Source organism: Oncorhynchus clarkii, chromosome 16, assembly GCF_045791955.1.
Source record: "Oncorhynchus clarkii lewisi isolate Uvic-CL-2024 chromosome 16, UVic_Ocla_1.0, whole genome shotgun sequence".
Taxonomy (NCBI): domain Eukaryota; kingdom Metazoa; phylum Chordata; class Actinopteri; order Salmoniformes; family Salmonidae; genus Oncorhynchus; species Oncorhynchus clarkii.
The window spans coordinates 69115928-69140486 of record NC_092162.1 but is presented as its reverse complement, the minus strand read 5'-3'; the positions used below and the strand labels follow the sequence as shown (position 1 = coordinate 69140486).

The 24559-nt window shown below is 40.5% G+C and overlaps 21 non-coding genes across 21 annotated transcripts; all 21 read left to right on the top strand.

Annotated features, from left to right (window-relative positions):
- Nucleotides 1–9956: 9956 nt before the first annotated feature.
- On the top strand, nucleotides 9957–10030 carry trnat-agu (transfer RNA threonine (anticodon AGU)). The gene has a single exon. It is a non-coding gene; the product is annotated as a tRNA-Thr (tRNA).
- Nucleotides 10031–11071: 1041 nt separating this feature from the next.
- On the top strand, nucleotides 11072–11145 carry trnat-agu (transfer RNA threonine (anticodon AGU)). Its single transcript has one exon. It is a non-coding gene; the product is annotated as a tRNA-Thr (tRNA).
- Nucleotides 11146–11429: 284 nt separating this feature from the next.
- trnah-gug (transfer RNA histidin (anticodon GUG)) lies at nucleotides 11430–11501 on the top strand. Its single transcript has one exon. It is a non-coding gene; the product is annotated as a tRNA-His (tRNA).
- A 946-nt stretch (nucleotides 11502–12447) lies between these two features.
- Nucleotides 12448–12521, top strand: trnat-agu (transfer RNA threonine (anticodon AGU)). The gene has a single exon. It is a non-coding gene; the product is annotated as a tRNA-Thr (tRNA).
- A 284-nt stretch (nucleotides 12522–12805) lies between these two features.
- On the top strand, nucleotides 12806–12877 carry trnah-gug (transfer RNA histidin (anticodon GUG)). The gene has a single exon. It is a non-coding gene; the product is annotated as a tRNA-His (tRNA).
- Nucleotides 12878–13823: 946 nt separating this feature from the next.
- Nucleotides 13824–13897, top strand: trnat-agu (transfer RNA threonine (anticodon AGU)). Its single transcript has one exon. It is a non-coding gene; the product is annotated as a tRNA-Thr (tRNA).
- Nucleotides 13898–14181: 284 nt separating this feature from the next.
- On the top strand, nucleotides 14182–14253 carry trnah-gug (transfer RNA histidin (anticodon GUG)). Its single transcript has one exon. It is a non-coding gene; the product is annotated as a tRNA-His (tRNA).
- Nucleotides 14254–15199: 946 nt separating this feature from the next.
- On the top strand, nucleotides 15200–15273 carry trnat-agu (transfer RNA threonine (anticodon AGU)). Its single transcript has one exon. It is a non-coding gene; the product is annotated as a tRNA-Thr (tRNA).
- Nucleotides 15274–15557: 284 nt separating this feature from the next.
- trnah-gug (transfer RNA histidin (anticodon GUG)) lies at nucleotides 15558–15629 on the top strand. The gene has a single exon. It is a non-coding gene; the product is annotated as a tRNA-His (tRNA).
- A 946-nt stretch (nucleotides 15630–16575) lies between these two features.
- Nucleotides 16576–16649, top strand: trnat-agu (transfer RNA threonine (anticodon AGU)). Its single transcript has one exon. It is a non-coding gene; the product is annotated as a tRNA-Thr (tRNA).
- Nucleotides 16650–16933: 284 nt separating this feature from the next.
- On the top strand, nucleotides 16934–17005 carry trnah-gug (transfer RNA histidin (anticodon GUG)). Its single transcript has one exon. It is a non-coding gene; the product is annotated as a tRNA-His (tRNA).
- Nucleotides 17006–17951: 946 nt separating this feature from the next.
- Nucleotides 17952–18025, top strand: trnat-agu (transfer RNA threonine (anticodon AGU)). The gene has a single exon. It is a non-coding gene; the product is annotated as a tRNA-Thr (tRNA).
- A 284-nt stretch (nucleotides 18026–18309) lies between these two features.
- trnah-gug (transfer RNA histidin (anticodon GUG)) lies at nucleotides 18310–18381 on the top strand. The gene has a single exon. It is a non-coding gene; the product is annotated as a tRNA-His (tRNA).
- Nucleotides 18382–19327: 946 nt separating this feature from the next.
- On the top strand, nucleotides 19328–19401 carry trnat-agu (transfer RNA threonine (anticodon AGU)). Its single transcript has one exon. It is a non-coding gene; the product is annotated as a tRNA-Thr (tRNA).
- Nucleotides 19402–19685: 284 nt separating this feature from the next.
- On the top strand, nucleotides 19686–19757 carry trnah-gug (transfer RNA histidin (anticodon GUG)). Its single transcript has one exon. It is a non-coding gene; the product is annotated as a tRNA-His (tRNA).
- A 946-nt stretch (nucleotides 19758–20703) lies between these two features.
- trnat-agu (transfer RNA threonine (anticodon AGU)) lies at nucleotides 20704–20777 on the top strand. Its single transcript has one exon. It is a non-coding gene; the product is annotated as a tRNA-Thr (tRNA).
- A 284-nt stretch (nucleotides 20778–21061) lies between these two features.
- Nucleotides 21062–21133, top strand: trnah-gug (transfer RNA histidin (anticodon GUG)). The gene has a single exon. It is a non-coding gene; the product is annotated as a tRNA-His (tRNA).
- Nucleotides 21134–22079: 946 nt separating this feature from the next.
- Nucleotides 22080–22153, top strand: trnat-agu (transfer RNA threonine (anticodon AGU)). Its single transcript has one exon. It is a non-coding gene; the product is annotated as a tRNA-Thr (tRNA).
- Nucleotides 22154–22437: 284 nt separating this feature from the next.
- trnah-gug (transfer RNA histidin (anticodon GUG)) lies at nucleotides 22438–22509 on the top strand. The gene has a single exon. It is a non-coding gene; the product is annotated as a tRNA-His (tRNA).
- A 946-nt stretch (nucleotides 22510–23455) lies between these two features.
- trnat-agu (transfer RNA threonine (anticodon AGU)) lies at nucleotides 23456–23529 on the top strand. The gene has a single exon. It is a non-coding gene; the product is annotated as a tRNA-Thr (tRNA).
- Nucleotides 23530–23813: 284 nt separating this feature from the next.
- On the top strand, nucleotides 23814–23885 carry trnah-gug (transfer RNA histidin (anticodon GUG)). Its single transcript has one exon. It is a non-coding gene; the product is annotated as a tRNA-His (tRNA).
- Nucleotides 23886–24559: the final 674 nt, after the last annotated feature.

Sequence of the window (24559 nt, the reverse complement as noted above, 5' to 3'; positions counted from 1 at the left end):
TAAATAAACCAACAAAAAATGAACAAAAATGATTAACTAATATTATAATAAATATATAGCCATACATTGAAAATATGTGTTGGCTATCAAAAACATCACTGTGATCAAATAAACTCTGAAGAAAAAAATGTCATCTAAATAATGAAGTGGCGTATCCGTTTCTGGCTCCAATGTCACAAGCTTTTCAGACTAGACATTTCACAACACAATCGAACATTATTTTCGGGAGCCATATTTGTCTGATTCATCCAGTCATGAATGAGAGGAAAAGAGAGTCTCTTTATATTGACGCGGCAGAACGGATGAGCTGTAGGCTTTAGTGTCTTCAGAGCGCTACACGACATTCACGGCAGTTTTCTGCCATCATTACCACACCAATTATTTATCACAGAGTGGCTGAACATAATTTATGATGAAAATGATTAAACCTTTGAAAAATATAGCGAGCAAACGAAGTTCAACTGGGGACACTATTGAGAGAGATTTCATTTTTGTTGAGTTGCTTTTTTTTTGTTGCAGTGTCCTATTGTAAATGTAAGCCCACATGGATTTGAATACACTCAAATGTGCTTACAGTAATTTCAGAAATAATTAATTAGAAGATTATTCAGTATAGACTATAGATAATTATATTCGAAGCGCATACATGTTTCCAAATCATTTTCAAATTTGATCTAAATATCGAAACAGCATAATTTCATTATAAACATGGACGTTGCTGTTAGAGAGAATATAAAATAGTCATAGAAACCAAAATAGCATAAAATAGACTATTACAATAATTTGTTGAATAGGCTGCAAGTCAAGAGTTAAAATATGTTTTAACAGGACTTATTACTGTGTAATTATCCAGCAGTGTGACAATATTGCAACACCCATTGCAATGTACTCAGTTAGGCCAACTATATTAGGCCTTTCAATAGTCTAATCGTGTTGTAATTATTTTATAAGAAAGTTTGTCAAATTGGTTAAATCATCTGAAACTGGGCAAATGTCTCATCTAAACATTAAAATGTTATGCCTTTACTAGTGTTGTGGAATGTGTCTTCAATATTTAGGGGTGATATTTTCATAACAGGCCATCGAAATGCAGAGATGGTGAACAGCCAAACGTGCTTAAAGCTTCACCCGCGGTCTCGGGACGGACATCACTTGAGAACACTCCTGACGCGAACGAGTTCCCGGGGACCATTGTTATATTGCTTATATATTTGAGAATAAAGCATTGAAACAGGGCTTAACACTGTCAGCAAAATTCAGGATAAATCGTTACGAAGTCTACAGAGTTAACACTGATAATTACTCACGTTTTTTTTCTTCTCAACTCCAGGCTGAGCGTCAAGGACTCGTGCTGACAACAACAGGAACACTTTGCTGCACAACAAGTGACGTTTTTAAGAACGTTTTTCTCTGGATAATTTGTAATGCCCCAGACTCATTTTGGCCCCTAAAAGCTATGATACAATTTAAACATTTGAGGAAAATTATCAATTTTACACAGGAATCTCCTTGCAATTATTTAGCCACAAATAGCAATCAAAAGTCAGGCTGGTGGAGGACAGTCAACAAAGTCGGGGTGGGATACAGAGCGGAGGCAGGCCTAATCAATGTGACAATTACAATTTGATTTCAATCTGGGGAATGATAGGCCTACCCTGAAGACGAACTGTGGGTTGCTTTTAGCACCCTGCTTTCCTTACAGCAAGATTAAGTATAAAAAGGAAAATGTGATAAAAGAAAATGGCTTATTTAAAGTTGTGCCCTATAGAAGTCAGTCTCAAATGACACCCTATTCCCTATGTAATGCACTACTTCCCTATGTAGTACACTATTTTTGACTAGGACCCATAAGCCCCTGGTCAAAAGTAGTGCCCTATGGAAAGGGAAAGGAGAATACCTAGTCAGTTGTCCAACTGAATGTATTCAACTGAAATGTGTCTTCCACATTTAACCCAACCCCTCTGAATCAGAGAGGTGTGTCTTCCACATTTAACCCAACCCCTCTGAATCAGAGAGGTGTGTCTTCCACATTTAACCCAACCCCTCTGAATCAGAGAGGTGTGTCTTCCACATTTAACCCAACCCCTCTGAATCAGAGAGGTGTGTCTTCCACATTTAACCCAACCCCTCTGAATCAGAGAGGTGTGTCTTCCACATTTAAACCAACCCCTCTGAATCAGAGAGGTGTGTCTTCCACATTTAACCCAACCCCTCTGAATCAGAGAGGTGTGTCTTCCACATTTAACCCAACCCCTCTGAATCAGAGAGGTGTGTCTTCCACATTTAAACCAACCCCTCTGAATCAGAGAGGTGTGTCTTCCACATTTAACCCAACCCCTCTGAATCAGAGAGGTGTGTCTTCCACATTTAACCCAACCCCTCTGAATCAGAGAGGTGCGAGGGGGCTGCCTTAATTAAAATCCACGTCTTCAGTGCCCGGAGAACAGTGAGTTAACTGCCTTGCTCAGGGGCAGAACGACAGATTTTTACCTTGTCAGCTCAGGGGATTCGATCTTGCAACCTTTCAGTTACTAGTCCAACGCTCTAACCACTATGGGGGTGGACTCTTGTGCTTCGCTCTCTGTCTGCAGAGCTGAAACGTAATACAGGAAGATAGTACAGTTCAGTATATGAGTCTAAACAAGGCCTAAAAGAAAGAGATTACTTCTTCTTTCTCCTTTTACAGACTGATAGAGATTGCTGTCAGATGCTCGGATCATGTAGGAGTCTTGATGATACATTATTATAACAGTGTTATAACAATTCTTCATTCTGAAACCTGACACTGTTATAACGACGCCTTATTCCGTATCTTCACATTCTGTCTACATGAAATGATTGGGAGGTGCTCAGCCTACAGAGCCAAGAATATAACGAAAGCAAGTTCTCTCTTTGACAGAACGATTCCATCTGGGCTTGGGTTTGGGTTGACTGTAGCTCTGTGTAGCTACGTACTTGCCAAACGCGGGTGCAGCCATCACAGGCCTTTGTTCCTAGCCAATCAGAGGCAGCTGTGTAAGCCCAGCGCTGCAGGATAGCTGAGGTCATCTCTTCGGATGCTGCTACAGCCTCCAGCACAGAGCCATTTACACTGAGTATACAAAACATTAAGAAAACCTTCTCTTTCCATGAAATAGACTGACCAGGTGAATCCAGGTGAAAGATATGATCCTTTATTGATGTTGCCTGTTAAATCCACTTCAATCAGTGTAGATGAAGGGGAGGAGACAGGTTAAAGAAGGGTTTTTAAGCCTTGAGTCAATTGAGACATGCGTTGTGTATGTATGCCATTCAGAGGGGGAATGGGCAAAACAAATGATTTAAGTGCCTTTGAAGGGGTTATGGTAGTAGGTGACCGGTTTGTGTCAAGAACTGCAGCGCTGCTGGGTTTTTTTTACGCACAACAGTTTCCCGTGTGTATCAAGAATGGCCCACCACCCAAAGCCAATTTCACACAACTGTGGGAAGAATTGGAGTCAACATGGGCCAGCTTCCCTGTGGAACTTTCTACAAATTGTAGAGTCCATGCATAGAATATTTTAAGTTGTTCTCAGGGCCAAAGGTCGGGTGCAATTCAATATTAGGTGTTAGGCAAATGCAGTTGAACGTTCTGAGAATGACACTTTCTCATCCATAGCCGTTGATAAGTGATAATTCGTTTTCAAAACCTATGTAGATGTCCAATGAAACCAGATATGCAATTTGTTAACACTACAACACAGTAAAGACTTGGATACATTATCCCAGATGTTAATCAATAAAAATGTCTGTTAAATTTGCTGCTCTGTTCTGCTTGTTTACAGTGGGTCATTTCATCGGGAACATCAATACATTACATATTGTTACATCACCAACATGACATATTGTTACATCACCAACATGATGTATTGTTACATCACCAACATGACATATTGTTACATCACCAACATGACATATTGTTACATCACCAACATGACATATTGTTACATCACCAACATGATGTATTGTTACATCACCAACATGACATATTGTTACATCACCAACATGACGTATTGTTAATTCACCAACATGACATATTGTTACATCACCAACATGACATATTGTTAATTCACCAACATGACATATTGTTACATCACCAACATGACATATTGTTACATCACCAACATGACATATTGTTAATTCACCAACATGACATATTGTTACATCACCAACATGATGTATTGTTACATCACCAACATGACATATTGTTACATCACCAACATGACATATTGTTACATCACCAACATGACATATTGTTACATCACCAACATGACATATTTTTACATAACCAACATTTCACGAACAAAGATCAAATCTAAGGTGTCCATATAAATTAGGATTTTTTTTTTCTTCTAAAAATAAATTCTGGAAAGAGATATAGGTTAAATAAATAAGATTCTGCTTCGATTCAAAATATGTGTGGTTTTTCCCACTCACAAAATATAATGTACCTACACTGTGAGCGCTGTGGCTTAGCTGGTTGAAGTGCCTGTCTTGAAAACAGGAGCTCCTGAGTTTGAATCTCATTGGGGGAGAAGGTTAGAGGGGTGGGATCTCTGGCTTTCTCATCCAATGGGTTTTGAGAAGGAGGCGAGGCGGACTCCTTTTAAGTGAGCTAGCTAACAAGCTAACTTTGACATTTAGCCAGAGTGTTCCCCTGTGGCTTGTCCACATCACTGTATTATTGAGTACCCCAATATCTCCCCCTAATGCTCAAGTTCAGGTAGCTCGCTGTGATAGTATAGAGGTTAGTACTCTGTCTTGTGGCTGCAGCAGATTCGAGTCCTGATCATGGCATTGCATTACACAATGTCATGGCCAAAGGGCTAAATTCTGAACTAGTTAAAACTTACTGTGCAAGCTAAATAACTAGGCAACCCTGCCAAATTCCCCCAGATCATGGTAGCTGCCCCTGACCTCCCCCTCATGGGTGCACGATTTAGTTTTTACCCTTGCACTACACAGCTGATTCAAATAATCAAAGCTTGATAATTTGTCGGTTATTTTAATCAAATGTTTAGTGCTAGGGCAAACATCTAAATGTGTGCCTCCTGAGGGGTGCAGTGATCCAAGGCACTGCGTAGCAGTGTTGTGGTGTCACTACAGCCTGTGGTTCGATCCCAGTCGTGACCGGGAGCCCCATAGGGTGTCGCACAATTGGCCCAGGGGAGTGTTTGGCTGGTTGGGCCTTACGTGGCTCATTGCACTCTAGAGACTCCTTGTGGCGGGTCGGGTGCCTGCAGGCTGTTGTCAGTTGAATGTTGTTTCTTGTGACACATTGGTGCAGCTGGCCTCTAGGTTGAGTGGTTGGTTAGAAGCGTGGCTTGGTGGGTCATGTTTCGGGACCTTTGCCTCTCCTGAGCCTGTTGGGGAGTTGCAGCAATGAGACGAGATCATAATCATGAAATTTGGGAGAAAAAGGGGTTAAAATATATAATATGTTCACCTGGGGAGAAGAAGGAGTTTTGAGAAGGAGGGAAGGAGAGAGGAAAGTGAACGTGAGGAGTAATGCAATTGAGATTCTCCCAATGTCACGACAAAAGGGCTCTTTTCGAATGAATTAAAATGCACTAACTGTGTAAATCTAAACTGTAAATCTAACTACAAACTGTGACATTAGCTGAACTGGCTAACAACTCAAGCATTTAGCCAGCTTGTACATGTCACAGTGCCAGTTTGAGTAGCCCAGTATCTCATCTCTACAATCAAGCTCTGGTAGCTCGCCGTGATCGTATAGTGGTTAGTACTCTGCAACCCCGGATTTAAATCCGAGTCACAGCATTGCGATGTCCTGGCAAATGGGCGGTATTTTGAAGTTAAAACATTGTTTAATCTAACTGGTAAGGCTAACATGCTGACTTGACCAGGCGTTTGCATGCGTCATCGCGCGCATGTTGATTTTGCCCATCCAGATCAGACGCGATCAGGACATCCGATTTAGCTAGCTAAATTGCCACAAATGTTTAATCTCTTTTCAACCTCTCCCCAAATTAATATTGTTGGTTCGGAGTTTGTTTTGATATTTCAACCTCCGTGTCCTGATTGGATGGACAAAATCAACATGCGGGCGATGGCGTACACGGACACACGCATGTTCTAGTAACTGTAAGTTAACTAACTAAGGAGACAATCCTGCTATTGGACACAGTCCTTCAGCTCATAGTAGGTTAATACATTTGATTAATTTGCTAGTCCAGAGGTTCTTAAACTTTCAGGATATTTTTTTATTCTATATTGATAGTACATGTAGCATTAATATGACAATTGAACAACATTCCCAACTCTTTCATTTTCAATAATACAATTCTCTTGAGGAAGAACTTTTATAAACTCACTGTTTTGAGAGCACAAAAACGACCTAATAGCCCTACACTGAGTATACCGAACAATTTCTTAATATTTACTTACACCCAGGGGCGATCCGTCGTTTTGGGGGGGGGGGGGGGGGTGGAGGGGGCTTGTCTGTTTTGCATGTTAGTTTGGAATTAATACGTGTCACATATCAGTTTGCAAACAATGTAAAAAATATGAGTTAATAAAGCCTGCATAAAAACATGGTATCTTTTTTTGTTTTCATGATTAAGGCAGCTCCAAAATGTAGGTTTTTCAGCCTAGCTCAGTGCTTCCTGTGGTGGTGGAGCAAGCCATCAGAAAATACGGAGCGTTGCGCCGTCATTGGCACAGTGTTCTGTCACTCATGGGAACACAACGTCACCATCAAGTCTAAGGGTAGAGCTAGAAAGTTCTAGCCCCTTTGGTGCTGCTATAGAGTTACATTAGAAGTGCCCATCCCCGAAGGCTCAAGGTCATTGACCACTAATTAAATTATGTCAAATCACATTATATGTACAGTAGCTTTGATTGGAGTGATCATGTCAACATCATACATTCAAAATCTTAGCTAGCAAGCTAGCAGTCATCATCATGAATCAAGTTGGCAATCTACTGGCAAATCCTTTTTAATCCTGAAGATAAATTATAGATGAAACGCATTGGTTCTCATCGGCCATTGTACATAAACATTACACAACAAGTTGGAAATCGTAAATTCAACAATGAGTGGTATGGAAGGAATCAGTGACAGTGGCTAACTGCAAGCATTGCAAAGCAATGAGTAGCCTGCTATTCAGTGGTGTGGCTGTGTGGTCACAAATCTGGGATTACAGTTTTTTCCAACTGCTTAAACAAGTTTTCAAAACTATGTCCTTTTTTTCAAAACTCTACACACAATTCCCAAAACTGCACACACAAAATGCAAAATGCCTCACATCTCATTCAAAATGCAGGGGGGGCGGCAGTCACCAGTGCTCCGGCCTGGGTCTGGCCACAATACTTCGTCCACATCACAAGATACGTTTTCTCTTGCCAAACACAGAGGGAAGTATCTCCTAGCATGGCGTATCCAACCTTGGACAGAGGCAACCTCTATGTCCCCACATGCGTCCTCCATTGCCTGGAGAAGCGGCATGCGGGCATAGGGTTGGCGATCATACACTTTCCAGTGCCAGGCTGAGAAGAATTCCTCTATGGGATTTGGAAAAGGTGAATATGGGGGTAGGTACAAAACTATACAAAATTGTGGATGGGTGGCAAACCAGTTTTGGACCAGAACAGCCCGGTGAAAACTAACATTGACCCATAAAACCACAAATCTAGCAGGCTCCTGATCTGGATCAGGGACAAGCATTGTGTAAATTGTATCCAGAAAAGTGAGCATATGGCCGGTGTTGTACGGAACCAGTGTGGCATTGTGATGGAGGACCCCGTTTTGAGTGATGGCAGCACACATAGTTATATTACCCCCACGCTGTCCAGTGACATTGGTAATTGCCCTCTGTCCTATTACATTTCTTCCGCGGCGCCTGGTTTTGGTGAGGTTGAAGCCAACCTCATCCACATAAATAAATTAATGGCGAATTACATGGGCATCCAGCTCCAATACTCTCTGTAACAGACAAAAGGATATACAGATGAGTAAATATGGTATGTCTGAAGTACTGGAATTAGTCTTGCATACATGCCTCTACAAAGTCATGTCGCATATTCTTGACTCTGTCAGAGTTTCTCTCAAATGGCACCTTGTAAAGTTGTTTCATCGTCACTCGGTGCCGTTGGAGGATGCGTTGTATGGTGGACAGGCTTACAGCATTGATGTTGTTAAATATGGTGTCATTATTCAAGATATGCTCTCTTATCCCTCGAATCCTAATTGCATTGTTGGCCAAAACCATATTTATAATTGCAGTCTCTTGTACATCTGTAAACAAGCGTCCTCGTCCTCCATGATGTCTTTGCCTTTCCACTCTGGACAGAATTGAAACACAGTATGTGTTCAGCATAGGAACTGTAAACAATGTACAAAAAAATTTAGTACAGCATGATAACCAACCTCATTCATTCAATGCAGTGCTGTAAATGGGTGGCTTAGAGTTACAAATGTTTATGCAATACCATGCAGTCATTCGTATTTTACAGTACATTACTGTAATACTAAAATAGTCATTAGATAGTTGCATACCTGTTCTCATTTCTGAAGGTTCGAATTATGGACGCCACTGTAAATCGACTCAAGTTGGCCAGCCTCTCTCATGGTCAAACCGTGGTTGATCACATGATCAACAAGTGTTGCCCTAATCTCATCAGAGATGGCTCTCCTTCCTTCTCTTCTTTGCCCTCGTCCTCTTCTTCCTCTTCCTCTCCCTCCTACTCCTTTTGCTCTCTGTCCATTGTTGGCATCCATTGTTCAAAACAGGTAATCTGACCTTTGACCTATTTATAGGCCTATACTACAGTAAAGCAGTGATTGGTTAGTGATCAGTTAAGCTATTAGTGTTTGCGCATGTGAGGCGTGTGTGTGTGACCCGGTGAATAAGTGTAGCATTCTGATTGGTTGTGTTTGGAAAAGGAAAGCAAGTCACTTCCTGTTAGATTTTTGTGTTTTAGGTAGAGAATTGTGTGTAGTGTTTTGAAAAAAGTGTTTTATGCAATTGACAACTGAGTCAAAGGCTGAGAAATAGCTTATGGTTTTGGATATTTGGTGTGTAGTTTTGCACTTTGAGTGAGAGGTTTAAAAAATCGTGTGACATGAAAAGATTTTGTGTGTAAGCAGTTGGAAAAAACTGTAATTTCCAATTTTAAAATGATAAACATTCAGCATTGGCCATGCTGTCAATGAAGCATGATTTGTGCCCCGCTCAAAACAACTGTTAACTTGGAACTGTGAAAACTTGACTTCAGTGAGTTCCATACAACTGGGATGTCGGGAATAAACAGTCTCCGACTAGGAAAATACATTATGAACGATCATCCAACTTGGAATTGTAAATCCGGCCTGTTTCTAAAGCTACGACCTGAAGATCAATGACGTCATTATGATTCAACCTTGTTTTTTCCCAAGTTCCCAGTTGTTTTGAAAGCACCATAAATCCAGAGAATGCCAGACTGATGACAAAATTACGAATTAATGATCATAGTTACGAAGAAATAGTATGTGATTACCATTGATTACTGATATCTCGCTACCCACCTCTCACCAGTGTTGCCAACTTAGCGACTTTGTCGCTATATTTAGTGAGTATTCAGAAAAAAGACAAGAATCGACAGAAGAAAGTTCAATTGTAGTTCTAAACATACTTAGGGTGTTTTTTACTCACTTTAGTGACTTCTAGCTACTTTTAGGACCAGCAATAGCTACTTTCCTTCCTGAGGATTTGGCAACACTGCCTCTCACATGCTCAGGCCCACTTTGCGTCCCAAAACGTAGCTTAAGAAACCCTGTTGCTAGACAATTGAAGGTGTCTGTATCGTTTCCAATATTAGTAAAAGACATCTCTTTTGTGATGTGATTTTGCTAGACAGAGATGTGGGTTAAATTAACGAGACTGGTTTGATTCAAATAGGTGTGGGTGTTCACATCTGCAACATATATGACTTTTATTGGTGCTGTGGCTTAGTTGGTTAAAGTGCCTGTGTAGTAAACAGGAGATCCTGAGTTCAAATCTCAGCATTACCTTTTGGTGGAGAATTGTTCACATTGGTGGAGAAGGTCAATGTCACGGAAAAAGGGCACTTTTTGGGAGGGCACTCAGGTTTTGCACATCACTTTCACAGCCTATGGGTTGAATGAGTTAAGACTTACGGCTGAATGAAAGACTTACTATAAGCTAAGAAACTCAGCAACTCTGCCGTTTGACAAAGTTCCCCACCATATTGTAGGTTAATTACTTACACGAAATGATTCATCTGCTGTTTCAGACGTTTTTACCATTTTTAAGCTCCAGAGCCAAATGAGAAATGCAGTGTCCTCGAACGACCAACATTATGAAGAAATAGTGTATGATTCTGAATGTTCACTCATATCTCGCGACCCACCTATGACATGTTAATAACCGCTTTGGGTCCCAAATCATAGTTTAAGAATTCATGTCAGAGGTTCTTGAGGTTATTCATCTCGAGACCCAAATGAAAAATGTACTGTCCTCGAATGATCATAGTTACGAAGAAATAGTATGTGATTACCATTGATTACTGATATCTCGCTACCCACCTCTCACCAGTGTTGCCAACTTAGCGACTTTGTCGCTATATTTAGTGAGTATTCAGAAAAAAGACAAGAATCGACAGAAGAAAGTTACATTTTAGTTCAAAACATACCTAGGGTGTTTTTTTACTCACTTTTTGTCTCTCCCGCGACGTTATTCCTCTCTCCTACAGCGTCAATCACAATTACATCCACTTGGCCAATTATGAAAATGATGTGATGACGTCATTTAGCGACTTCTAGCTACTTTTAGGACCAGCAATAGCTACTTTCCTTCCTGAGGATTTGGCAACACTGCCTCTCACATGCTCAGGCCCACTTTGCGTCCCAAAACGTAGCTTAAGAAACCCTGTTGCTAGACAATTGAAGGTGTCTGTATCGTTTCCGATATTAGTAAAAGACATCTCTTTTGTGATGTGATTTTGCTATACAGAGATGTGGGTTAAATTAATGAGACTGGTTTGATTCAAATAGGTGTGGGTGTTCACATCTGCAACATATATGACTTTTATGGGTGCTGTGGCTTAGTTGGTTAAAGTGCCTGTCTAGTAAACAGGAGATCCTGAGTTCAAATCTCAGCAGTACCTTTTTATTGTTCACATTGGTGGAGAAGGTCAGAGGGGAGGGCACTCAGGTTTTCTCACCAATGGGTTTAGAGAATTAGAGATGACGTGAGGAGGATGCAATTGAGATATTCCAATGTCACGGAAAAAGGGCACTTTTTGAATGAGAAAAAACCTACCGACTGTGTAAAGCTCCACTGTTTCTTCAGTTTATTCATTATCGAGACCAAAATGAAAAGAGTTTAGTCAGCTTGTGCACATCACTTTCACAGCCTATGTAGGCTTTACAAAGCCAGCTCTTGTAGCCGGCCGTGATCGTATAGTGGTTAGTACTCTGCGTTGTGGTCGCAGCAACCCCGGTTCGAATCCGGGTCACGGCACTGCAATGTAATTTTAGAAGGGTTGTTTTTTGAATGAGTTAAGACTTACTATGCAAGCTAAGAAACTCAGCAACTCTGCCGTTTGACAAAGTTCCCCACCATATTGTAGGTTAATTACTTACACGAAATGATTCATCTGCTGTTTCAAACGTTTTTACAATTTTTAAGCTCCAGAGCCAAATGAGAAATGCAGTGTCCTCGAACGACCAACATTATGAAGAAATAGTATATGATTCTGAATGTTCACTCATATCTCGCGACCCACCTATGACATGTTAATAACCGCTTTGGGTCCCAAATCATAGTTTAAGAATTCATGTCAGAGGTTCTTGAGTTTATTCATCTCGAGACCCAAATGAAAAATGTACTGTTCTCGAATGATCATAGTTACGAAGAAATAGTATGTGATTACCATTGATTACTGATATCTCGCTACCCACCTCTCACCAGTGTTGCCAACTTAGCGACTTTGTCGCTATATTTAGTGAGTATTCAGAAAAAAGACAAGAATCGACAGAAGAAAGTTCAATTGTAGTTCTAAACATACTTCGGGTGTTTTTTACTCACTTTTTGTCTCTCCCGAGACGTTATTCCTCTCTCCTACAGCGTCAATCACAATTACATCCACTTGGCCAATTATGAAAATTATGTGATGACGTCATTTAGCGACTTCTAGCTACTTTTAGGACCAGCAATAGCTACTTTCCTTCCTGAGGATTTGGCAACACTGCCTCTCACATGCTCAGGCCCACTTTGCGTCCCAAAACGTAGCTTAAGAAACCCTGTTGCTAGACAATTGAAGGTGTCTGTATCGTTTCCGATATTAGTAAAAGACATCTCTTTTGTGATGTGATTTTGCTATACAGAGATGTGGGTTAAATTAATGAGACTGGTTTGATTCAAATAGGTGTGGGTGTTCACATCTGCAACATATATGACTTTTATGGGTGCTGTGGCTTAGTTGGTTAAAGTGCCTGTCTAGTAAACAGGAGATCCTGAGTTCAAATCTCAGCAGTACCTTTTTATTGTTCACATTGGTGGAGAAGGTCAGAGGGGAGGGCACTCAGGTTTTCTCACCAATGGGTTTAGAGAATTAGAGATGACGTGAGGAGGATGCAATTGAGATATTCCAATGTCACGGAAAAAGGGCACTTTTTGAATGAGAAAAAACCTACCGACTGTGTAAAGCTCCACTGTTTCTTCAGTTTATTCATTATCGAGACCAAAATGAAAAGAGTTTAGTCAGCTTGTGCACATCACTTTCACAGCCTATGTAGGCTTTACAAAGCCAGCTCTTGTAGCCGGCCGTGATCGTATAGTGGTTAGTACTCTGCGTTGTGGTCGCAGCAACCCCGGTTCGAATCCGGGTCACGGCACTGCAATGTAATTTTAGAAGGGTTGTTTTTTGAATGAGTTAAGACTTACTATGCAAGCTAAGAAACTCAGCAACTCTGCCGTTTGACAAAGTTCCCCACCATATTGTAGGTTAATTACTTACACGAAATGATTCATCTGCTGTTTCAAAAGTTTTTAAAATTTTTAAGCTCCAGAGCCAAATGAGAAATGCAGTGTCCTCGAACGACCAACATTATGAAGAAATAGTATATGATTCTGAATGTTCACTCATATCTCGCGACCCACCTATGACATGTTAATAACCGCTTTGGGTCCCAAATCATAGTTTAAGAATTCATGTCAGAGGTTCTTGAGTTTATTCATCTCGAGACCCAAATGAAAAATGTACTGTTCTCGAATGATCATAGTTACGAAGAAATAGTATGTGATTACCATTGATTACTGATATCTCGCTACCCACCTCTCACCAGTGTTGCCAACTTAGCGACTTTGTCGCTATATTTAGTGAGTATTCAGAAAAAAGACAAGAATCGACAGAAGAAAGTTCAATTGTAGTTCTAAACATACTTAGGGTGTTTTTTACTCACTTTTTGTCTCTCCCGAGACGTTATTCCTCTCTCCTACAGCGTCAATCACAATTACATCCACTTGGCCAATTATGAAAATGATGTGATGACGTCATTTAGCGACTTCTAGCTACTTTTAGGACCAGCAATAGCTACTTTCCTTCCTGAGGATTTGGCAACACTGCCTCTCACATGCTCAGGCCCACTTTGCGTCCCAAAACGTAGCTTAAGAAACCCTGTTGCTAGACAATTGAAGGTGTCTGTATCGTTTCCGATATTAGTAAAAGACATCTCTTTTGTGATGTGATTTTGCTATACAGAGATGTGGGTTAAATTAATGAGACTGGTTTGATTCAAATAGGTGTGGGTGTTCACATCTGCAACATATATGACTTTTATGGGTGCTGTGGCTTAGTTGGTTAAAGTGCCTGTCTAGTAAACAGGAGATCCTGAGTTCAAATCTCAGCAGTACCTTTTTATTGTTCACATTGGTGGAGAAGGTCAGAGGGGAGGGCACTCAGGTTTTCTCACCAATGGGTTTAGAGAATTAGAGATGACGTGAGGAGGATGCAATTGAGATATTCCAATGTCACGGAAAAAGGGCACTTTTTGAATGAGAAAAAACCTACCGACTGTGTAAAGCTCCACTGTTTCTTCAGTTTATTCATTATCGAGACCAAAATGAAAAGAGTTTAGTCAGCTTGTGCACATCACTTTCACAGCCTATGTAGGCTTTACAAAGCCAGCTCTTGTAGCCGGCCGTGATCGTATAGTGGTTAGTACTCTGCGTTGTGGTCGCAGCAACCCCGGTTCGAATCCGGGTCACGGCACTGCAATGTAATTTTAGAAGGGTTGTTTTTTGAATGAGTTAAGACTTACTACGCAAGCTAAGAAACTCAGCAACTCTGCCGTTTGACAAAGTTCCCCACCATATTGTAGGTTAATTACTTACACGAAATGATTCATCTGCTGTTTCAAACGTTTTTACAATTTTTAAGCTCCAGAGCCAAATGAGAAATGCAGTGTCCTCGAACGACCAACATTATGAAGAAATAGTATATGATTCTGAATGTTCACTCATATCTCGCGACCCACCTATGACATGTTAATAACCGCTTTGGGTCCCAAATCATAGTTTAAGAATTCATGTCAGAGGTTCTTGAGTTTATTCATCTCGAGACCCAAATGAAAAATGTACTGTTCTCGAATGATCATAGTTACGAAGAAATAGTATGTGATTACCATTGATTACTGATATCTCGCTACCCACCTCTCACCAGTGTTGCCAACTTAGCGACTTTGTCGCTATATTTAGTGAGTATTCAGAAAAAAGACAAGAATCGACAGAAGAAAGTTCAATTGTAGTTCTAAACATACTTCGGGTGTTTTTTACTCACTTTTTGTCTCTCCCGAGACGTTATTCCTCTCTCCTACAGCGTCAATCACAATTACATCCACTTGGCCAATTATGAAAATGATGTGATGACGTAATTTAGCGACTTCTAGCTACTTTTAGGACCAGCAATAGCTACTTTCCTTCCTGAGGATTTGGCAACACTGCCTCTCACATGCTCAGGCCCACTTTGCGTCCCAAAACGTAGCTTAAGAAACCCTGTTGCTAGACAATTGAAGGTGTCTGTATCGTTTCCGATATTAGTAAAAGACATCTCTTTTGTGATGTGATTTTGCTATACAGAGATGTGGGTTAAATTAATGAGACTGGTTTGATTCAAATAGGTGTGGGTGTTCACATCTGCAACATATATGACTTTTATGGGTGCTGTGGCTTAGTTGGTTAAAGTGCCTGTCTAGTAAACAGGAGATCCTGAGTTCAAATCTCAGCAGTACCTTTTTATTGTTCACATTGGTGGAGAAGGTCAGAGGGGAGGGCACTCAGGTTTTCTCACCAATGGGTTTAGAGAATTAGAGATGACGTGAGGAGGATGCAATTGAGATATTCCAATGTCACGGAAAAAGGGCACTTTTTGAATGAGAAAAAACCTACCGACTGTGTAAAGCTCCACTGTTTCTTCAGTTTATTCATTATCGAGACCAAAATGAAAAGAGTTTAGTCAGCTTGTGCACATCACTTTCACAGCCTATGTAGGCTTTACAAAGCCAGCTCTTGTAGCCGGCCGTGATCGTATAGTGGTTAGTACTCTGCGTTGTGGTCGCAGCAACCCCGGTTCGAATCCGGGTCACGGCACTGCAATGTAATTTTAGAAGGGTTGTTTTTTGAATGAGTTAAGACTTACTATGCAAGCTAAGAAACTCAGCAACTCTGCCGTTTGACAAAGTTCCCCACCATATTGTAGGTTAATTACTTACACGAAATGATTCATCTGCTGTTTCAAACGTTTTTACAATTTTTAAGCTCCAGAGCCAAATGAGAAATGCAGTGTCCTCGAACGACCAACATTATGAAGAAATAGTATATGATTCTGAATGTTCACTCATATCTCGCGACCCACCTATGACATGTTAATAACCGCTTTGGGTCCCAAATCATAGTTTAAGAATTCATGTCAGAGGTTCTTGAGTTTATTCATCTCGAGACCCAAATGAAAAATGTACTGTTCTCGAATGATCATAGTTACGAAGAAATAGTATGTGATTACCATTGATTACTGATATCTCGCTACCCACCTCTCACCAGTGTTGCCAACTTAGCGACTTTGTCGCTATATTTAGTGAGTATTCAGAAAAAAGACAAGAATCGACAGAAGAAAGTTCAATTGTAGTTCTAAACATACTTCGGGTGTTTTTTACTCACTTTTTGTCTCTCCCGAGACGTTATTCCTCTCTCCTACAGCGTCAATCACAATTACATCCACTTGGCCAATTATGAAAATGATGTGATGACGTAATTTAGCGACTTCTAGCTACTTTTAGGACCAGCAATAGCTACTTTCCTTCCTGAGGATTTGGCAACACTGCCTCTCACATGCTCAGGCCCACTTTGCGTCCCAAAACGTAGCTTAAGAAACCCTGTTGCTAGACAATTGAAGGTGTCTGTATCGTTTCCGATATTAGTAAAAGACATCTCTTTTGTGATGTGATTTTGCTATACAGAGATGTGGGTTAAATTAATGAGACTGGTTTGATTCAAATAGGTGTGGGTGTTCACATCTGCAACATATATGACTTTTATGGGTGCTGTGGCTTAGTTGGTTAAAGTGCCTGTCTAGTAAACAGGAGATCCTGAGTTCAAATCTCAGCAGTACCTTTTTATTGTTCACATTGGTGGAGAAGGTCAGAGGGGAGGGCACTCAGGTTTTCTCACCAATGGGTTTAGAGAATTAGAGATGACGTGAGGAGGATGCAATTGAGATATTCCAATGTCACGGAAAAAGGGCACTTTTTGAATGAGAAAAAACCTACCGACTGTGTAAAGCTCCACTGTTTCTTCAGTTTATTCATTATCGAGACCAAAATGAAAAGAGTTTAGTCAGCTTGTGCACATCACTTTCACAGCCTATGTAGGCTTTACAAAGCCAGCTCTTGTAGCCGGCCGTGATCGTATAGTGGTTAGTACTCTGCGTTGTGGTCGCAGCAACCCCGGTTCGAATCCGGGTCACGGCACTGCAATGTAATTTTAGAAGGGTTGTTTTTTGAATGAGTTAAGACTTACTATGCAAGCTAAGAAACTCAGCAACTCTGCCGTTTGACAAAGTTCCCCACCATATTGTAGGTTAATTACTTACACGAAATGATTCATCTGCTGTTTCAAACGTTTTTACAATTTTTAAGCTCCAGAGCCAAATGAGAAATGCAGTGTCCTCGAACGACCAACATTATGAAGAAATAGTATATGATTCTGAATGTTCACTCATATCTCGCGACCCACCTATGACATGTTAATAACCGCTTTGGGTCCCAAATCATAGTTTAAGAATTCATGTCAGAGGTTCTTGAGTTTATTCATCTCGAGACCCAAATGAAAAATGTACTGTTCTCGAATGATCATAGTTACGAAGAAATAGTATGTGATTACCATTGATTACTGATATCTCGCTACCCACCTCTCACCAGTGTTGCCAACTTAGCGACTTTGTCGCTATATTTAGTGAGTATTCAGAAAAAAGACAAGAATCGACAGAAGAAAGTTCAATTGTAGTTCTAAACATACTTCGGGTGTTTTTTACTCACTTTTTGTCTCTCCCGAGACGTTATTCCTCTCTCCTACAGCGTCAATCACAATTACATCCACTTGGCCAATTATGAAAATGATGTGATGACGTAATTTAGCGACTTCTAGCTACTTTTAGGACCAGCAATAGCTACTTTCCTTCCTGAGGATTTGGCAACACTGCCTCTCACATGCTCAGGCCCACTTTGCGTCCCAAAACGTAGCTTAAGAAACCCTGTTGCTAGACAATTGAAGGTGTCTGTATCGTTTCCGATATTAGTAAAAGACATCTCTTTTGTGATGTGATTTTGCTATACAGAGATGTGGGTTAAATTAATGAGACTGGTTTGATTCAAATAGGTGTGGGTGTTCACATCTGCAACATATATGACTTTTATGGGTGCTGTGGCTTAGTTGGTTAAAGTGCCTGTCTAGTAAACAGGAGATCCTGAGTTCAAATCTCAGCAGTACCTTTTTATTGTTCACATTGGTGGAGAAGGTCAGAGGGGAGGGCACTCAGGTTTTCTCACCAATGGGTTTAGAGAATTAGAGATGACGTGAGGAGGATGCAATTGAGATATTCCAATGTCACGGAAAAAGGGCACTTTTTGAATGAGAAAAAACCTACCGACTGTGTAAAGCTCCACTGTTTCTTCAGTTTATTCATTATCGAGACCAAAATGAAAAGAGTTTAGTCAGCTTGTGCACATCACTTTCACAGCCTATGTAGGCTTTACAAAGCCAGCTCTTGTAGCCGGCCGTGATCGTATAGTGGTTAGTACTCTGCGTTGTGGTCGCAGCAACCCCGGTTCGAATCCGGGTCACGGCACTGCAATGTAATTTTAGAAGGGTTGTTTTTTGAATGAGTTAAGACTTACTATGCAAGCTAAGAAACTCAGCAACTCTGCCGTTTGACAAAGTTCCCCACCATATTGTAGGTTAATTACTTACACGAAATGATTCATCTGCTGTTTCAAACGTTTTTAAAATTTTTAAGCTCCAGAGCCAAATGAGAAATGCAGTGTCCTCGAACGACCAACATTATGAAGAAATAGTATATGATTCTGAATGTTCACTCATATCTCGCGACCCACCTATGACATGTTAATAACCGCTTTGGGTCCCAAATCATAGTTTAAGAATTCATGTCAGAGGTTCTTGAGTTTATTCATCTCGAGACCCAAATGAAAAATGTACTGTTCTCGAATGATCATAGTTACGAAGAAATAGTATGTGATTACCATTGATTACTGATATCTCGCTACCCACCTCTCACCAGTGTTGCCAACTTAGCGACTTTGTCGCTATATTTAGTGAGTATTCAGAAAAAAGACAAGAATCGACAGAAGAAAGTTCAATTGTAGTTCTAAACATACTTCGGGTGTTTTTTACTCACTTTTTGTCTCTCCCGAGACGTTATTCCTCTCTCCTACAGCGTCAATCACAATTACATCCACTTGGCCAATTATGAAAATGATGTGATGACGTCATTTAGCGACTTCTAGCTACTTTTAGGACCAGCAATAGCTACTTTCCTTCCTGAGGATTTGGCAACACTGCCTCTCACATGCTCAGGCCCACTTTGCGTCCCAAAACGTAGCTTAAGAAACCCTGTTGCTAGACAATTGAAGGTGTCTGTATCGTTTCCGATATTAGTAAAAGACATCTCTTTTGTGATGTGATTTTGCTATACAGAGATGTGGGTTAAATTAATGAGACTGGTTTGATTCAAATAGGTGTGGGTGTTCACATCTGCAACATATATGACTTTTATGGGTGCTGTGGCTTAGTTGGTTAAAGTGCCTGTCTAGTAAACAGGAGATCCTGAGTTCAAATCTCAGCAGTACCTTTTTATTGTTCACATTGGTGGAGAAGGTCAGAGGGGAGGGCACTCAGGTTTTCTCACCAATGGGTTTAGAGAATTAGAGATGACGTGAGGAGGATGCAATTGAGATATTCCAATGTCACGGAAAAAGGGCACTTTTTGAATGAGAAAAAACCTACCGACTGTGTAAAGCTCCACTGTTTCTTCAGTTTATTCATTATCGAGACCAAAATGAAAAGAGTTTAGTCAGCTTGTGCACATCACTTTCACAGCCTATGTAGGCTTTACAAAGCCAGCTCTTGTAGCCGGCCGTGATCGTATAGTGGTTAGTACTCTGCGTTGTGGTCGCAGCAACCCCGGTTCGAATCCGGGTCACGGCACTGCAATGTAATTTTAGAAGGGTTGTTTTTTGAATGAGTTAAGACTTACTATGCAAGCTAAGAAACTCAGCAACTCTGCCGTTTGACAAAGTTCCCCACCATATTGTAGGTTAATTACTTACACGAAATGATTCATCTGCTGTTTCAAACGTTTTTACAATTTTTAAGCTCCAGAGCCAAATGAGAAATGCAGTGTCCTCGAACGACCAACATTATGAAGAAATAGTATATGATTCTGAATGTTCACTCATATCTCGCGACCCACCTATGACATGTTAATAACCGCTTTGGGTCCCAAATCATAGTTTAAGAATTCATGTCAGAGGTTCTTGAGTTTATTCATCTCGAGACCCAAATGAAAAATGTACTGTTCTCGAATGATCATAGTTACGAAGAAATAGTATGTGATTACCATTGATTACTGATATCTCGCTACCCACCTCTCACCAGTGTTGCCAACTTAGCGACTTTGTCGCTATATTTAGTGAGTATTCAGAAAAAAGACAAGAATCGACAGAAGAAAGTTCAATTGTAGTTCTAAACATACTTCGGGTGTTTTTTACTCACTTTTTGTCTCTCCCGAGACGTTATTCCTCTCTCCTACAGCGTCAATCACAATTACATCCACTTGGCCAATTATGAAAATGATGTGATGACGTAATTTAGCGACTTCTAGCTACTTTTAGGACCAGCAATAGCTACTTTCCTTCCTGAGGATTTGGCAACACTGCCTCTCACATGCTCAGGCCCACTTTGCGTCCCAAAACGTAGCTTAAGAAACCCTGTTGCTAGACAATTGAAGGTGTCTGTATCGTTTCCGATATTAGTAAAAGACATCTCTTTTGTGATGTGATTTTGCTATACAGAGATGTGGGTTAAATTAATGAGACTGGTTTGATTCAAATAGGTGTGGGTGTTCACATCTGCAACATATATGACTTTTATGGGTGCTGTGGCTTAGTTGGTTAAAGTGCCTGTCTAGTAAACAGGAGATCCTGAGTTCAAATCTCAGCAGTACCTTTTTATTGTTCACATTGGTGGAGAAGGTCAGAGGGGAGGGCACTCAGGTTTTCTCACCAATGGGTTTAGAGAATTAGAGATGACGTGAGGAGGATGCAATTGAGATATTCCAATGTCACGGAAAAAGGGCACTTTTTGAATGAGAAAAAACCTACCGACTGTGTAAAGCTCCACTGTTTCTTCAGTTTATTCATTATCGAGACCAAAATGAAAAGAGTTTAGTCAGCTTGTGCACATCACTTTCACAGCCTATGTAGGCTTTACAAAGCCAGCTCTTGTAGCTGGCCGTGATCGTATAGTGGTTAGTACTCTGCGTTGTGGTCGCAGCAACCCCGGTTCGAATCCGGGTCACGGCACTGCAATGTAATTTTAGAAGGGTTGTTTTTTGAATGAGTTAAGACTTACTATGCAAGCTAAGAAACTCAGCAACTCTGCCGTTTGACAAAGTTCCCCACCATATTGTAGGTTAATTACTTACACGAAATGATTCATCTGCTGTTTCAAAAGTTTTTAAAATTTTTAAGCTCCAGAGCCAAATGAGAAATGCAGTGTCCTCGAACGACCAACATTATGAAGAAATAGTATATGATTCTGAATGTTCACTCATATCTCGCGACCCACCTATGACATGTTAATAACCGCTTTGGGTCCCAAATCATAGTTTAAGAATTCATGTCAGAGGTTCTTGAGTTTATTCATCTCGAGACCCAAATGAAAAATGTACTGTTCTCGAATGATCATAGTTACGAAGAAATAGTATGTGATTACCATTGATTACTGATATCTCGCTACCCACCTCTCACCAGTGTTGCCAACTTAGCGACTTTGTCGCTATATTTAGTGAGTATTCAGAAAAAAGACAAGAATCGACAGAAGAAAGTTCAATTGTAGTTCTAAACATACTTCGGGTGTTTTTTACTCACTTTTTGTCTCTCCCGAGACGTTATTCCTCTCTCCTACAGCGTCAATCACAATTACATCCACTTGGCCAATTATGAAAATGATGTGATGACGTAATTTAGCGACTTCTAGCTACTTTTAGGACCAGCAATAGCTACTTTCCTTCCTGAGGATTTGGCAACACTGCCTCTCACATGCTCAGGCCCACTTTGCGTCCCAAAACGTAGCTTAAGAAACCCTGTTGCTAGACAATTGAAGGTGTCTGTATCGTTTCCGATATTAGTAAAAGACATCTCTTTTGTGATGTGATTTTGCTATACAGAGATGTGGGTTAAATTAATGAGACTGGTTTGATTCAAATAGGTGTGGGTGTTCACATCTGCAACATATATGACTTTTATGGGTGCTGTGGCTTAGTTGGTTAAAGTGCCTGTCTAGTAAACAGGAGATCCTGAGTTCAAATCTCAGCAGTACCTTTTTATTGTTCACATTGGTGGAGAAGGTCAGAGGGGAGGGCACTCAGGTTTTCTCACCAATGGGTTTAGAGAATTAGAGATGACGTGAGGAGGATGCAATTGAGATATTCCAATGTCACGGAAAAAGGGCACTTTTTGAATGAGAAAAAACCTACCGACTGTGTAAAGCTCCACTGTTTCTTCAGTTTATTCATTATCGAGACCAAAATGAAAAGAGTTTAGTCAGCTTGTGCACATCACTTTCACAGCCTATGTAGGCTTTACAAAGCCAGCTCTTGTAGCCGGCCGTGATCGTATAGTGGTTAGTACTCTGCGTTGTGGTCGCAGCAACCCCGGTTCGAATCCGGGTCACGGCACTGCAATGTAATTTTAGAAGGGTTGTTTTTTGAATGAGTTAAGACTTACTATGCAAGCTAAGAAACTCAGCAACTCTGCCGTTTGACAAAGTTCCCCACCATATTGTAGGTTAATTACTTACACGAAATGATTCATCTGCTGTTTCAAAAGTTTTTAAAATTTTTAAGCTCCAGAGCCAAATGAGAAATGCAGTGTCCTCGAACGACCAACATTATGAAGAAATAGTATATGATTCTGAATGTTCACTCATATCTCGCGACCCACCTATGACATGTTAATAACCGCTTTGGGTCCCAAATCATAGTTTAAGAATTCATGTCAGAGGTTCTTGAGTTTATTCATCTCGAGACCCAAATGAAAAATGTACTGTTCTCGAATGATCATAGTTACGAAGAAATAGTATGTGATTACCATTGATTACTGATATCTCGCTACCCACCTCTCACCAGTGTTGCCAACTTAGCGACTTTGTCGCTATATTTAGTGAGTATTCAGAAAAAAGACAAGAATCGACAGAAGAAAGTTCAATTGTAGTTCTAAACATACTTCGGGTGTTTTTTACTCACTTTTTGTCTCTCCCGAGACGTTATTCCTCTCTCCTACAGCGTCAATCACAATTACATCCACTTGGCCAATTATGAAAATGATGTGATGACGTAATTTAGCGACTTCTAGCTACTTTTAGGACCAGCAATAGCTACTTTCCTTCCTGAGGATTTGGCAACACTGCCTCTCACATGCTCAGGCCCACTTTGCGTCCCAAAACGTAGCTTAAGAAACCCTGTTGCTAGACAATTGAAGGTGTCTGTATCGTTTCCGATATTAGTAAAAGACATCTCTTTTGTGATGTGATTTTGCTATACAGAGATGTGGGTTAAATTAATGAGACTGGTTTGATTCAAATAGGTGTGGGTGTTCACATCTGCAACATATATGACTTTTATGGGTGCTGTGGCTTAGTTGGTTAAAGTGCCTGTCTAGTAAACAGGAGATCCTGAGTTCAAATCTCAGCAGTACCTTTTTATTGTTCACATTGGTGGAGAAGGTCAGAGGGGAGGGCACTCAGGTTTTCTCACCAATGGGTTTAGAGAATTAGAGATGACGTGAGGAGGATGCAATTGAGATATTCCAATGTCACGGAAAAAGGGCACTTTTTGAATGAGAAAAAACCTACCGACTGTGTAAAGCTCCACTGTTTCTTCAGTTTATTCATTATCGAGACCAAAATGAAAAGAGTTTAGTCAGCTTGTGCACATCACTTTCACAGCCTATGTAGGCTTTACAAAGCCAGCTCTTGTAGCTGGCCGTGATCGTATAGTGGTTAGTACTCTGCGTTGTGGTCGCAGCAACCCCGGTTCGAATCCGGGTCACGGCACTGCAATGTAATTTTAGAAGGGTTGTTTTTTGAATGAGTTAAGACTTACTATGCAAGCTAAGAAACTCAGCAACTCTGCCGTTTGACAAAGTTCCCCACCATATTGTAGGTTAATTACTTACACGAAATGATTCATCTGCTGTTTCAAAAGTTTTTAAAATTTTTAAGCTCCAGAGCCAAATGAGAAATGCAGTGTCCTCGAACGACCAACATTATGAAGAAATAGTATATGATTCTGAATGTTCACTCATATCTCGCGACCCACCTATGACATGTTAATAACCGCTTTGGGTCCCAAATCATAGTTTAAGAATTCATGTCAGAGGTTCTTGAGTTTATTCATCTCGAGACCCAAATGAAAAATGTACTGTTCTCGAATGATCATAGTTACGAAGAAATAGTATGTGATTACCATTGATTACTGATATCTCGCTACCCACCTCTCACCAGTGTTGCCAACTTAGCGACTTTGTCGCTATATTTAGTGAGTATTCAGAAAAAAGACAAGAATCGACAGAAGAAAGTTCAATTGTAGTTCTAAACATACTTCGGGTGTTTTTTACTCACTTTTTGTCTCTCCCGAGACGTTATTCCTCTCTCCTACAGCGTCAATCACAATTACATCCACTTGGCCAATTATGAAAATGATGTGATGACGTAATTTAGCGACTTCT